This window comes from Coregonus clupeaformis, chromosome 9, assembly GCF_020615455.1.
Source record: "Coregonus clupeaformis isolate EN_2021a chromosome 9, ASM2061545v1, whole genome shotgun sequence".
NCBI classification, from domain to species: Eukaryota; Metazoa; Chordata; class Actinopteri; order Salmoniformes; family Salmonidae; genus Coregonus; species Coregonus clupeaformis.
In genome coordinates, this window is record NC_059200.1 from 20,047,001 (window position 1) to 20,060,343 (window position 13,343).

At 42.8% G+C, this 13,343-nt stretch overlaps 1 protein-coding gene across 3 annotated transcripts in view; it reads right to left on the reverse strand.

Annotated features, from left to right (window-relative positions):
- Positions 1 to 12,504, reverse strand: part of LOC121573436 (zinc finger protein 462) — a 62,709-nt gene extending 50,205 nt beyond the window's left edge. For all 3 annotated transcript variants that reach the window (XM_041885438.2, XM_041885439.2, XM_041885437.2), the window contains exon 1: positions 12,059 to 12,504. The gene's annotated coding sequence lies outside the window, so the exon portion shown is untranslated. The remainder of the gene's footprint in view (positions 1 to 12,058) is intronic.
- Between the last annotated feature and the right edge of the window lie 839 nt (positions 12,505 to 13,343).

Consider the following 13,343-nt stretch of genomic DNA (forward strand, 5'->3'; position numbering starts at 1 on the left):
ATTCTCTATAAAGAAAAGGTATTTTGTTATGAGAACTTATAGTAGCCCATCTTTTGATTATAGCTAGGTTAATTTCTGTCAACTGCTACTGATGAGGTCAGGCTCAGTTCAACATTAGCTTCTAACTTCATCCTTCTAACCAGCTAGTTATAGCTTGCTACCTGGCCAACAGCCAGAGCCCTTGAGCTAGCTAGACATCTGACTGAAATATCAGCGACTATTTACCAGTTGTCTCTCTGCTACTTGCCACTGTAGGTCTGGGCTGAAGTAGTTTGTTTCACCTCTCGGCCTATGTCATGGGAGGAGTTTCCCGTTGGACAGAGTGGTGAATGAATGCGCTGCTAACAAGGCAAATCCGAGGGAGCAGGTGAACATAACGAGCATACATTAATCATTCATGATTCCACTCGTTGGCAGAGGTAGGCACGATTAGAACTCAGATCAAGAAGCCTTCTAAGCGTTGATCAACGCTGGGAATGCAGTAATAAGTGGGTAAACGATAATTAACCAAATAAAAAGGTGAGTAAATGCTATTTTACAAATACAAAACTGCATAAACGGCGTTTACATGCATTTACCCTCCACTACATCCCTGGTTGGATCGGGCAAAACCCATTCTTAAATTCAGGATTGAATCTACATTTGTCCGGCATTTTAGCTATCGGTGTGACATTTGGCGGCGCCTAATCAGTCAGTTCTGTGGCAGTGTGGGTTGAATGAGCGAGCTCGCCTGGCAACCAGAGTGCGAAACACGTGAAGACATCTGTCTTTGCAAGACCGATACATTTCTAATATTTTTCATATTAACATATTTGATCATTTTCTGTTCTCTCATTTTAATTCAAGTACTTTTCAAGTACCAATTTCAGAAAATGTCAGATTTTCAAGGTATTCCAGTACTTGAATTTCAGAGTTCCAAATTCAAGTACTTTAAGCACCTCAAGCACCTTGTGTGAACCCTGTTTGAAACAAAAACATACTTACCTGAAGAAGAAAAAACTTAATATACACACATTTTTCTCCTATATCCATTTATCAATATTCCACATTTCTACACGTTTCCGGAGATTAGCCAGTACACGGTTTACAACGGTGAGGAAAACAATTACTATTTATTATTTTACCTCTGTTCTACTCACTCATCGACATAAGAGGATAAAACTTCCTTAAATTATTTGATCATGTGGCTCTGCTCATTTGAGGAAGTGTCTGAAACACACAGCCATGAAGCATTGATTCCACCTGGCTGATCGATGAGGCAGACGGTCCTATTATTATATTCAAAACAGGGGAAATAAAGCTATAGTGTTCAGTAGAAAAATATATTCAACAGATATCAACTAGTGTGTCCCAAATGGCACCCTATTCCCTATGTAGTGCACTAAATTGACTAGAGCCCTGTGGCCAAAGAAGTGCACTACATAGGGAATAGGGTGTCATATGGCTCTGGTCAAAAGTAGTGCCCCATAGAGAATTGTGTGCCATTACAGACACAGCACTGCTGGTATCATGGGCCATGTGAGGTGACATCAGCCAGACATAGTCATCTCCCAGTGAGTCCCTCTCTGTCCAGTGGGGCAGCTGCTTGTCATGGTGGAGGTTACATCAACCCAAACGTAGTTTGAGTATGAGATGTCTCCTCTAGTCTAAACCGTGGCAACATAATTTAACCATTTAGTGATTAATCTAATAAAAGGACTTAATCTAGCTAATGTTAAGACCACAGTCTGGCTGGATGATGAATCAATCAACCACCATGGATGGATCAGGATCATAATAATCCAATATTTTACAACATTTTCCAAATTAGTTGCAACATCTTTTCATATTATGACGCCTTGGCTTGAAACATTACTAAATGAGATGATTGTATATTACAGTAATCTTCTCCACCACCACAAAGCCCCCAAAAATGGCTTTTATTTTAGATTAAATGTGTTCTAGGAAGCATATGGCAGCAGAGCTGAACTAGGTCAACCATTAACGAACTAACACGAAGCTTCTCAGACAGAGAACACCCAACACCCAACTGAAGCCCCGCTTCTAATCTACACGGGCAGATATTTCACTGTTTGCCTGACCTTAGCTAATGTATGAATGAGCCTGGCCAATAGTGGTGCTATATAACAGGAATAGGGTGCCATTTCAAGCCTATGTTTATGGAGCAACATCTCTCCATCCCCAGAAAGATGTATCTTCAATCTTCTTGTTTAACAACATTTTAATGGATCTTGGAGTAATAACAAACAAATTAATTCACCGCCAGTCAGCCTCAGGTGACATACCTGATCTCAACCGAGCTAGCTACCGCTCAGCTAGCATTTATACTTAATATCGCCCGAATCGCTTTCTTCTTCTTTACGGGGCCAGCCCGCCTACTGCCTGCCTGCCTGCCGACCAAACCATTTCCCATTTTGTATTTTCATCAAAGCCATGTTTCAGAGGGTTGAATCAAAAGAGCACGTCATGGCACAGTACAACCTTGCTCCGAGGGTAGCATAGCCTTTGTCTCTTATAGAAAGCTTCTATTGTTGCAGCACTGATTCTAAAAAGGGCGGTTGTGACACAGAGCACTCAAGAGCAATGGCCCCTCTTGCACAAGCAGGAGATAATGGAACTGCAGATCAAGAAGAGTGCTCCCCCATAGCTGTCCCGCTCATGTCTTCTAGCTAGCAAGGTATTTCCTCATGGTAGAAAGGCTCACAGACATGGCTGATACCATCTACTCATATACAATGTGCTAGTTTAATATTCTGCTAACCTTAACATTTCCTGAAGCAAATATACTGTAGGCTGTCATGAAGACAGGAGGACCAAGGCACTCTTCATCTAATTAATTAAAATGCCTTTATTTGTATGGTATGTTCGATGGAAACAAATATCAAAAACTCTGATGTGTTTCGGCTACATGGCCTTCGTCAGGGAGTACCGTGTACAGTAGGCTACATTCAATCACAAACATTTCTTGATTAATCCAAAGGGAAGCATTTATCATTTCACCAACTGACTGTGACCTTCAAACCTTCAAACCGAAAGGAAAAGCAATCAACAAAAGCAACAAAACATGGCTTAGTAAATCCTTAAAACCCTGTAGGTTTGGTTTGAAGGCAGCTAAGCTAGATAAGTCTCAGCACTCTGGATCCTTCTTGCCATGCATGGCACCTCACTTGGCTGGCTGCTCCCTCTGGCCTGACAGAATTATCTTCTGCATCACAGAGAGACCAGCAGAGCAGAGACTGGGTGAACAGAGCTAGCTATGCAGAGACAGAGAGAGAGGACTCCATTTCATAGAGAGCTCCCACTGCAGAGCAAAATAGAGAGAACAGGGAAGTATCAGTGGCTCAGTGGCATTGGACGGTCATCCACCATTTTGTGATCCTCAAGGTCTGCATGGGCAACCCAGTCCCCCTCCCTGCCCTGCCCTGCCTTTACCCTGCTATCTTGTTACACAGATGGGACTGTTTAGCTAGGAGCCCAGACCTGGACCAGTTTCCTTTCCCGTTTTCTACTGTCATTAGCTTCCAGGGAAAGGAGAAGTGACATTTTCTCTCTGCTCGATGGTTGCCTGGCCACCACAAGGTCTTCTTCAGAAGATAGGCGGACAGATAAAGAGATTTGATGATCACAGTTCACACCACCACCAAATACTGAACTTAATCTCTCTTTGAGATAACAGTCATGCTGTAGGTTAACCAAGGATTCCAGAGAAGGCCGTGAGAAGGGTTTACTGATAACACAATGAAACACAAACATACCTTTGCAGTGCTTTCAGCCTACATTTGCAGTGCTTTCACATTTAGGTAATTGGGTTTTTAATTTCTGATAAAACCACAAAACTCAGGATTTTAGGCTCACAGCAATAAGGTTAATTAAATATGCCATCCCAAACAATTATTAAGTGCACAAACTAATTGCAAGCCTTGGGCACAATTATTTAAAAAATATTATAATTTTTAAAAAATTGGTGGAGGTACTTCTCACTTGGTTTCTCTGCCCTTTGGGTTTGAGTATTCTCCATAGTCTGAGACATGTATGAGACACGTCTCCTGAGTGGCGCAGTGGTCTAAGGCACTGCATCGCAGTGCTAACTGTGTCACTAGAGATCCTGGTTCGAATCCAGGCTCTGTCGCAGCCGGCCGCGACCGGGAGACTCATGGGCGGCGCACAATTGGCCCAGCGTCGTCCAGGGTAGGGGAGGGAATGGCCGGCAGGGATGTAGCTCAGTTGATAGAGCATGGCGTTTGCAACGCCAGGGTTGTGGGTTCGATTCCCACAGGGGGCCAGTATAAAGAAAATATATATATGTAAGTCGCTCTGGATAAGAGCGTCTGCTAAATGACTAAAATGTAAATGTAAATGTATGTACCCAAGCAACTTCTCAGATGACGCAAACCTCGCTTTACTTTGATGTTGCTCCTGCTCAAAACACCTGGTCTAGAGTGTTAAATCGCAAGGAAAAACATTATGCTTCCATACAGGTAGAGGTAAGCACCGTCAATGGGTCACTGTGTTAAATTATACAGCCTATTTTGTTAAAATGAGGCCATATCACAGTTTTACATTTGAGTAATTTAGCAGATGCTCTTATCCAGAGCGACTTACAGTATTGAGTGCATTCATTTTTCATACTTTTTTAATTCTGCATCACAGTGCTTGGCTTGGCATAGTGTCAGAGTTTCATCATCATTGTTATTAACACTCTTACTAGCTACATTAGTTGCTAGAAATTCATTAATAGTAAAGGAAATCGGTGTAGAACTGGAGAAAAGAAACATCACATACTGCAACTGCCTCAAGAAGCAATCATTCAGCAATCATTCAGCAATCATTCAGCAATCATTCAGCAATCATTCAGCATTCATTCAGAGATCATTCAGCAATCATTCAGCAATCATTCAGCAATCATTCATCGTCAGATGCAAGGCCAATATGAAACAATAATAATATCCGACTCCCACATCTGACGGTTAAACCACCATTTAATTAAATGGTTCTCATATTATGTGAAATGTCCATCATCTTACCCAACTGACTGCTGCTGGCCATTCACAAGGCAGCGGAAATAATCATTATAGAGTTAGAATAATGACTAATCCAGAAATCTCAATCAAAAATCTTTCAAAATGGTCTGATTGTCAAATGTTCTCTCAAGGTCAATTACCAAGCTTAAAGGTTTGCATAAATACAAACAAGTTGAGCCAGTGGCTAAAACCACATTTACTATGTGCCCATTAAGAAATACTTGAGTTTTGTTTATTGCTAGTAAACACTGTAAAGATACCTTAAATAAATTAGGTTCTTAGATGTAGTGACCAGTGAATAGGAAAGTCACAAGCCCAGAACGTCTGGTTGAAGCAAAACTTAAGCAAACCCAAACTCAAAACTCAAGCAAAACTCAAGCTGTGGCTCTGCTTTCAAAATGTATTGGATTGTATTTCCCAAAGGGAATGTGCTGGGTCACGGATGAATACGTAGAGTTAAAGAAAGAAAACCGAAGAAGGATGTCCAATGACATTCTTGGAGAATAACCAGGAAATGTTTTTCCACAAAGACAAATTAGGCCAACTTCAGCAAACCATGATGCATTCAGCATTCCACAACGCAACCAAGCAATCCATAACCCATCTCTGTTTGACTTTGGCACCATTTCCCAAAGTTAGGCCAACACAGCCGACCTGCCAATGCTATGTGTCCAATTCAAAATAGATTTGAGGCACATGGATTTCTCCCCTGAGAGGTCACACATTGCAGGCCTACAGAAAGCATGACTATTATTGGTCACTGATGACAGAAACCCACATAGGTGTGAAACAAAGGCTGTGAATAGGTTGTAACAAGGTTGTAACAGGATTAGCCTACTACAAGATTACATCAGTTCTCTCTCTTTCCACATTTTGGGGTTTGTCCACTACGTTCAGAGCTGTCATCTCCAGAATCAAACCATTTGAATAAGAACATGGTTCTTCTACCTTGCTTCAGTGATGGTCATCATTCTGTAAGTCCTCTATCTTTAGACCTAGGGTCAAAGCTCTGTAAATTATGTCTCCTAATCTTTTTCTCTTCATGCTTTAATATATTCTGCTCAATTTAAAGATAAACGAGAGCATGACTAATCTTAAAACATTATTGCTCTTTATGAGGTGTAAGACAAATTTCTCATAATGACGCTCTTTGTGGACGTCTGCCAAAACATTCAGCATTACTGTCGTCTTCCTTTACCTGACATAGCAGATACCAGTTACAGGGTGAGGTTACAATCTGGTAGGTCTTGAAGTGAATGAAGAGACAGGGGACATAGACACAGATCCTACTGGTGGAAACGGGAAAGCCTAACAGAAGTATTACTTTCTAAACGTGAACTTTTGGAACAGTTTTGAAACTGTTTCCGCTGTATGCTAGTCTCTCCTACTTGTATAGGAGAAGTAGCTTAAGGTCCCTCTTCAGGTGAGCCAAACCACCCTCTTGAAGAGCAACACAAGACCCATTAATATTAACTTACCAGCGAGACCTCCTTCCCAACTCCTTAAATATTTAATCGGCCTTGGACAGCTTCATTGCTCTGTAGGCTGAGGCCAGTGGATCCCCTTTACAAGACCACTCCTGTTCCCTCTCAAAGAGGGCCTTGTCCCCTGCCACTAGACTGCCTCACGAACTGGCGTCTCCAAAGAATTCAGAATTTTTCCACCGCAGCTCAGCTCAACTCGGCTGACAGTCTCGTTTGAGAAACTTATGAAGGGTTGTGGATGAGACTGACCAGACTAGCTAACCTATGGGAAAGCTGGTGGCTACTGGCTAGGCCTATATCAGTCTGATTAAATATGGTTTAATAGATATCTTGAAAACAACATTAAGGCACATATAGCCATTCAGGTCAAAATAGTCCTAGATGTCCACAGAGACTGCATGCATGTGCAATGATGTCTCATGTTCGACACTGTGTCTGGTTTATGTGCCTCATGGCTTCAGAAATATAAATGTAAGTGCACCCTGTCACATACTGAGCAGTAAAAAGAAATCCCATCAGTATATAGTGTGACATGTTTCTACAGAGCAAACAAGGAAGCTCCTTACACAAGCTGACCTTACTAGGGACACCCCTGGCACTAACATTTTATGTAATATAAAGTAAATATTATAAAATATTCAAAAACCGTTAAGTAACGTTATTTCATAATCCCTTCCAAAGTTGCCATACAGAGAGAGAGAAGATGCCATTGGCACTGAAGTGAAACATGGCAACAGTAACCAGAATGTCACTTCCACAAGAAAATCACTTCCTTTAACAGTTTCATTTATTCTACCATGATCTGTGCTCTTGCATCTAAATACAAAATAATGCCAAGAAGAGCTATAATGTGGGTTAGGTTTGATTTACATGCAAGTTAAATCAGAAAGCAGGTAAGATGGTAGCTGTGTTTTGAGGAGGCAAAAACTCACTCAAAATATCCAATATTGACAGATAGCGGGCCATTCTGAAATAGGGCTATGGCATGAACTACTATATGAAAGTGTGTTCACTGTTGCAGTAAGCTAGGCCCTACATCTCATGAGCCAATGCATCATGTCAAGAAAGCACTCACTGGACCATTTCAATTGGCTTTTGTGTGTCTCTCTCCCATCCCTGCCACGGCCCCAGGTAGCTACACTAGAGTGCATCACTCTGCCACTTGTGTGAGCTCCATTTCATTCTTCCTTCATGTCCAAACCATCACTGTACTAAGAGGTCACATTCATTCTGTTGTCTAATTCTTCCCCTTTTCTTCAAAATGTACGTTTTTTTGACAGAATCCTGAAATACCTCGATAAAATCCTGATATGAAATGTGTATATCTGAGCTGTCCCCTGTGAGTCCAAATTATGTTCTATATCTTATGGTTATAAGAACTGGACTAATGTTCCCAAAAGTAAATCCCTTACAACAGAATGGGGATAAAACGTCAAATCATATATAATTGTATTTGTCACATGCGCCAAATTCAACAGGTGTAGACTTTACCGTGAAATCATGACTTACGAGCCCTTTCCCAAAAATGCAGAGTTAAAAAGTAAGAAAAATAGTAACACAATAAAATAACAACAACGAGACTATATACAAGGAGTACCGGTACCGAGTCAATGTGCAGGGGTACGAGGTAGTTGAAGTAATTGAGATAATATGTACATATAGGTAGGGGTTAAAAGTGACTAGGTAAACAGGATATATAATAAACAGAGTAGCAGCAGCGTGTGTGAAAGAGTGTGAAGTGTGTCTATGTGTGCGTGTGTGTGTGTGTGGCGTCAATATTCATGTGTGTGTGTTTTGTGTGTGTAAGCATATGTAGTGTGTGTATGTGTGTGTGTGTTGGGGTGTAGTATGTGTGAGTGTGTGGGTAGAGTCCACCGAGTGTGCAAATAAAAAGGGGGTCAATGCAAATAGTCAGGGTAGCCATGGTTGTTGTCCTGGCACCACACTGCCAGGTCTCCGACCTCCTCCCTATAGTCGTGCACAGCCATGCAGTCGTGGGTGAACAGGGAGTACAGGAGGGGACTAAGCACACACCCCTGAGGGGCCCCGTGTTGAGGGTCAGCGTGGCGGATGTGTTGTTGCCTACCCTCACCACCTGGGGGCGTCCCATCAGGAAGCCAGGATCCAGTTGCAGAGGGAGGTGTTCAGTCCAAGCGTAGTGACGAGCTTGGAGGGCACTATGGTGTTGAACGTTGAGCTGTAGTCAATGAACAGCATTCTCACGTAGGTTTTCCTTTTGTCCAGGTGGGAAAGGGCAGTGTGGAAGGGGCAGTATGCAAATTGGAGTGGGTCCAGGGTGTTTGGGATGTGGTGTTGATGTGAGACATGACCAGCCTTTCAAAGCATTTCATGGCTACAGATGTGAGTGCTACAGGTTTAGACAGGTTACCTTGGCGTTCTTGGGCACAAGGACTTTTGTGGTCTGCTTGAAACATGTAGGTATTACAGTCGTCAGGAACAACTGGTGCTCTTATGCATGGTTCAGGGTTGCTAGCCTCGAAGCAAGCATAGAAAGCATTTAGCTCGTCTGGTAGGCTCGTGTCACTGGGCAGCTCCCAGCTTTGCGGCTTTGTAATCTGTGATAGTTTGCAAGCCTTGCCACATCCGATGAGCGTCAGAGCCGGTGTAGTAGGATTCGATCTTAGTCCTGTATTTACGCTTTGCCTGTTTGATGGTTCGTCAGAGGGCATAGCGTCCGGATTAGTGTCCCGCTCCTTGAAAGTGGCAGCTCTAGCCATTAGCTCAGTGCAGCTGTTGCCTGCAATCCATGGCTTCTAGTTGAGATACATACGTACGGACACTGTGGGGACGACGTCGTCGATGCACTTATTAATGAAGCCAGTGACTGACGTGGTAAACTCCTCAATGCCATTGGATGAATCCCAGAACATATTTCAGTCTGTACTAGCAAAACAGTCCTGTAGTTTAGCATCCGCTTCATTGGACCACTTCCGTATTGAGAACGTCTCTGGTACTTCCTGTTTGCGTTTTTGCTTGTACGCAGGAATCAGGAGGATAGAGTTATGGTCAGATTTGCCAAATGGAGGGTGAGGGAGAGCCTTGTATGCATCTCTGTGTGTGGAGTATAGGTGATCTAGACTAATATCAATATTTGTATAGGAGTAAAAGTCGCCTTGTTTAATTTGGAAAGACTTTGATGCGCTTTCTGTGGCTTAATCCTTCCTACAGCAGGGAAACACGGTAATAGCCTACTGCGTTGTACAATGAGGAACTAGCCTAAATATTTTAGCATTAACGCTGAAGAAAAACAAAACTACTTTGATAAGGAAATGCACTCTAACCCCCAGTGTGTAAACACACAACTTCTGGAGGTCTTGGACAATCCACCAGAATTGGGCTACTGTGTAATGCTGGAGATCTGCTAACTTCATCCAGACTGGTTGAGACTCAAAATAGCCTAGACATGAGGTTCACAGAGATTTTATCAGTGATGAATTGTGATCATAGTATAATATGTAGGCTATAATGCAGCTAACTTGGGCCATAAGTATCCTTCTTCGAGGAGGAAGCTATTTGTAATGCACAGAAATGACCCATCTGTAAAAGATCAAGACTACAGCATGAAGTCTAGCAAGAACATAATTTCCCAGCAAATACCTAAATCTGCCCAGCTCTGAAGACATCTAGCCTACATATTTTCAGTCCAAACATCCCAGCTAGCTCCTCCTTGAGAACCTGTTTCCCTTGACATGTGAGACTGAGACTAACGCCACCATTTTGATTGCCTCCTAGCCCACAGTTGTCGCAGAGTGTATAGCTCAGTCTCCTTGTCAGCAAGATTTCACCATGGCTAGAGTTGAGTGAGTCTGCAGGAGAGGCAGGAGCAGGCACGCAGGGATACAAGGCAGGCACACATTGCCTTCTCTTGACTGAGTGAATGACAAGGATTGCCATTCCTTCAGCCATACGGTACACACCACAGTTAAACTGAGGTTGAGGAGAACTACATTTACTGTACATGCTGAGAACAAGTACATTAATAACAAATCGATTAACAAACTACTATTCAAACTCTAAATCTCAAAACATGTGTAGTAAAACATGTAAATTGTTAATTTTACTTTTTGGAGAGCTCTGTCTATCTAATCTACTGTAGCCTAAATTGTAGAATAGCCATATGGCATAGCCTGCATGGTGAGATGGTTGAGGTGTAGCAAACTGCTTTTGAAAGTTGTCTACTTTACTCTCAAGAACTTTGTAAGACTGCACTCCTCTGTGTGTGCACACACACATACCTGCAGCTACAACTCCATTATTAAGCATTAAAATTCCCATCTCATCCATGTGTGTCTGGGACTGTCCTTCTCTCACCAGCACATTGACAGCTCCAAACCATCACAGACTGGACCTACCACTGGGACCCATAATAACACTCCTGAAACACCCTCCATTTCCCCCTAAACACAATGGCAATAATAGAACAGGTGGACAGGAAATGAATCAAATGTATCCAAAATAGAATATAAACTTCACCTTGACTAGTTCTCATAAATCACTATAAATAAAACGAACAATACTTGGAAATATCCATAAAGACTTCCAAACTATAGCTACATCAGCCCTATAACCCAGAATTGGCTGCTGTACTGGAGAAGAAAGTCAACCTTTGTTCTTCCGTGAGGGCTCCTGTCTGACTCCAGGCTCTCCTCTGAGACTCATCTGCCTTCCTCCATTTTATGGTGAAGCCCCAATGACATACCTGACTTCAGAGCCCTGGCTGAAAGCGTAACATCCAAAACAGTTCTGCTTACAGCGCCACATCAGACTCAGAATACATTTTAAAAAAGAAGTCAAACTGATTATACGGATATTTCATCCATGAAACTGGTGGCTAGATAGTTCCAATCATATGGAGAGCCATATTAAATCCACATCAGATTAGATTGTAATTGACGGAATAAACAAACCATCGGGAGCATAACATAGTGGACATGGAGTGTCTGGACGTGTACCAGCGGCTATGCCAGCCAGACTGTCGCTAATGGAGGCTGGGCTCTCTCTTTCTGCTCTGGCTGGCTGAGTGGGAGAGAACGTAGGGCAGTCCGTGCAATGGCTTCTCCTTGAAGCAATCGCACAACACAGCCGGGGGACCGACGCTAAATCCCCTGACTCTTCCGACCTAGAGTTGAAACACGCAGCTCACAACCTCGGCTTTCTTATTTCCTCCTTGTCCAGTTTAACAACAACACGAAAGATAAATAGCTAGATAGCTACACGAATGGAAGGTTGGTAGAATATTATTGGTAGGTAGAAGAAGCTAGTTGACTTTGACTACCATGGGTGCCAGCGCCAGCCAGTTCGAGCGTTCGTTCGTCCACCCGTTTATTCTCGCTCGCCCAGGCTGGCTCACGCAAGTCACCACGTCTGCTGCTACACTAACTAAGAAAGGAGATAAGCTCTTTCCAGGTCATTCACGAGGCGCTCTCTCTGTCTCCAAATTATTCCATCTACCAAACAACGACGTACTCGTGAACCATGAACCCAAGCGAGCAGTGATCTTAAACAAACTGGTACATTTTATAATAAACTCACAGTTACGTCTTCTTCGGGTGGAGAAGCGATCTTCTACATAAAAGTTGTCCTGTATTTCATGCGTTTGCCCGGTCTAATGGATGAACGCCATGTTTCCTGCTTCTCCTTTGCTGCAGCTGCAGATGACCTGAGATCCGCCTGTCTCTGAATAATGAGCAACCACAGAGACAAGGAAGACAATCTGCAAAGCAGGCAACACAAAGAAGTTTTGGAGACTAGCAAGCACCAGAGGGTGCACAAGAGTTTACGATGAGACGACAGGAGAGGACCAGCAGCAGGATGATGGTCAACGTGTGTATCCTCTGAGCAACTCATCACAACGTGTGTATCCTCTGAGCAACTCATCACAACGTGTGTATCCTCTGAGCAACTCATCACAATGTGTGTGTCGTCTGAGCAACTCATCACAACTTGCATATTTTCTGAGCAACTCATCCTTCACCGAGTCCAATTAAACCCCAGTCTCAGGCAGCCTGAATGGGCGTCGTTAACAGCTAGAGAGGGAATCTAGTGCATGAATAAATATGAGTTATTAGTTATATCCATATGCACACCTCATGAGGGTTATCAACAGTTCACAGACTGAAACTGGGTAATGATGCTGAATACTGTATCCCACATCCAACCTTACAGACAGGCAGACAGACAGACCAGACAGACAGACAGACAGACAGACAAGCAGACAGACAGACAGACAATCAGACAGACAGACAGACAAGCAGACAGACAGGCAGACAGACAATCAGACAGACAGACAGACAGACAGACAGACAGACAGACAGACAGACAAGCAGACAGAATAGAAGAGAACTGAAGAGACTATAATAATGTAGTATAGAATAAAGTAGAATAGAATAGCATATTGGCTTCCTCACCACCCTTGTCTCCCATTGTGTAATAAAGTACATGTGTTATAAACAGATTCAGGACCACAGCAAAAAAAATCACAGTGGCTTGAATATGACTAATGAAGTCCATGAAGATCACCCCGGCTGCTGTAGTCAATGTTGCTCTACCATTAAGATGCTAACCAAGGGGGAAATAATAGGACATCCTGTTTTGATCCTGTATTGGTGGAGTGAGAGAGAGCGAAAGAAAGAGAGAGAGAGATCAAGGAACTACCTCTCCAAATAGAAGGAACGTAACAGAGTTAAACATTTCCTGATGAGTTACAATATCATGTTCTAAGTTCTGCCAGAGCCCACAGAGACTAATATAAATGTACAGTTAGCCTATAGTGTAGCAAGCTGTTTAGCAATGTAATTAACACCCACAACAATTGTCT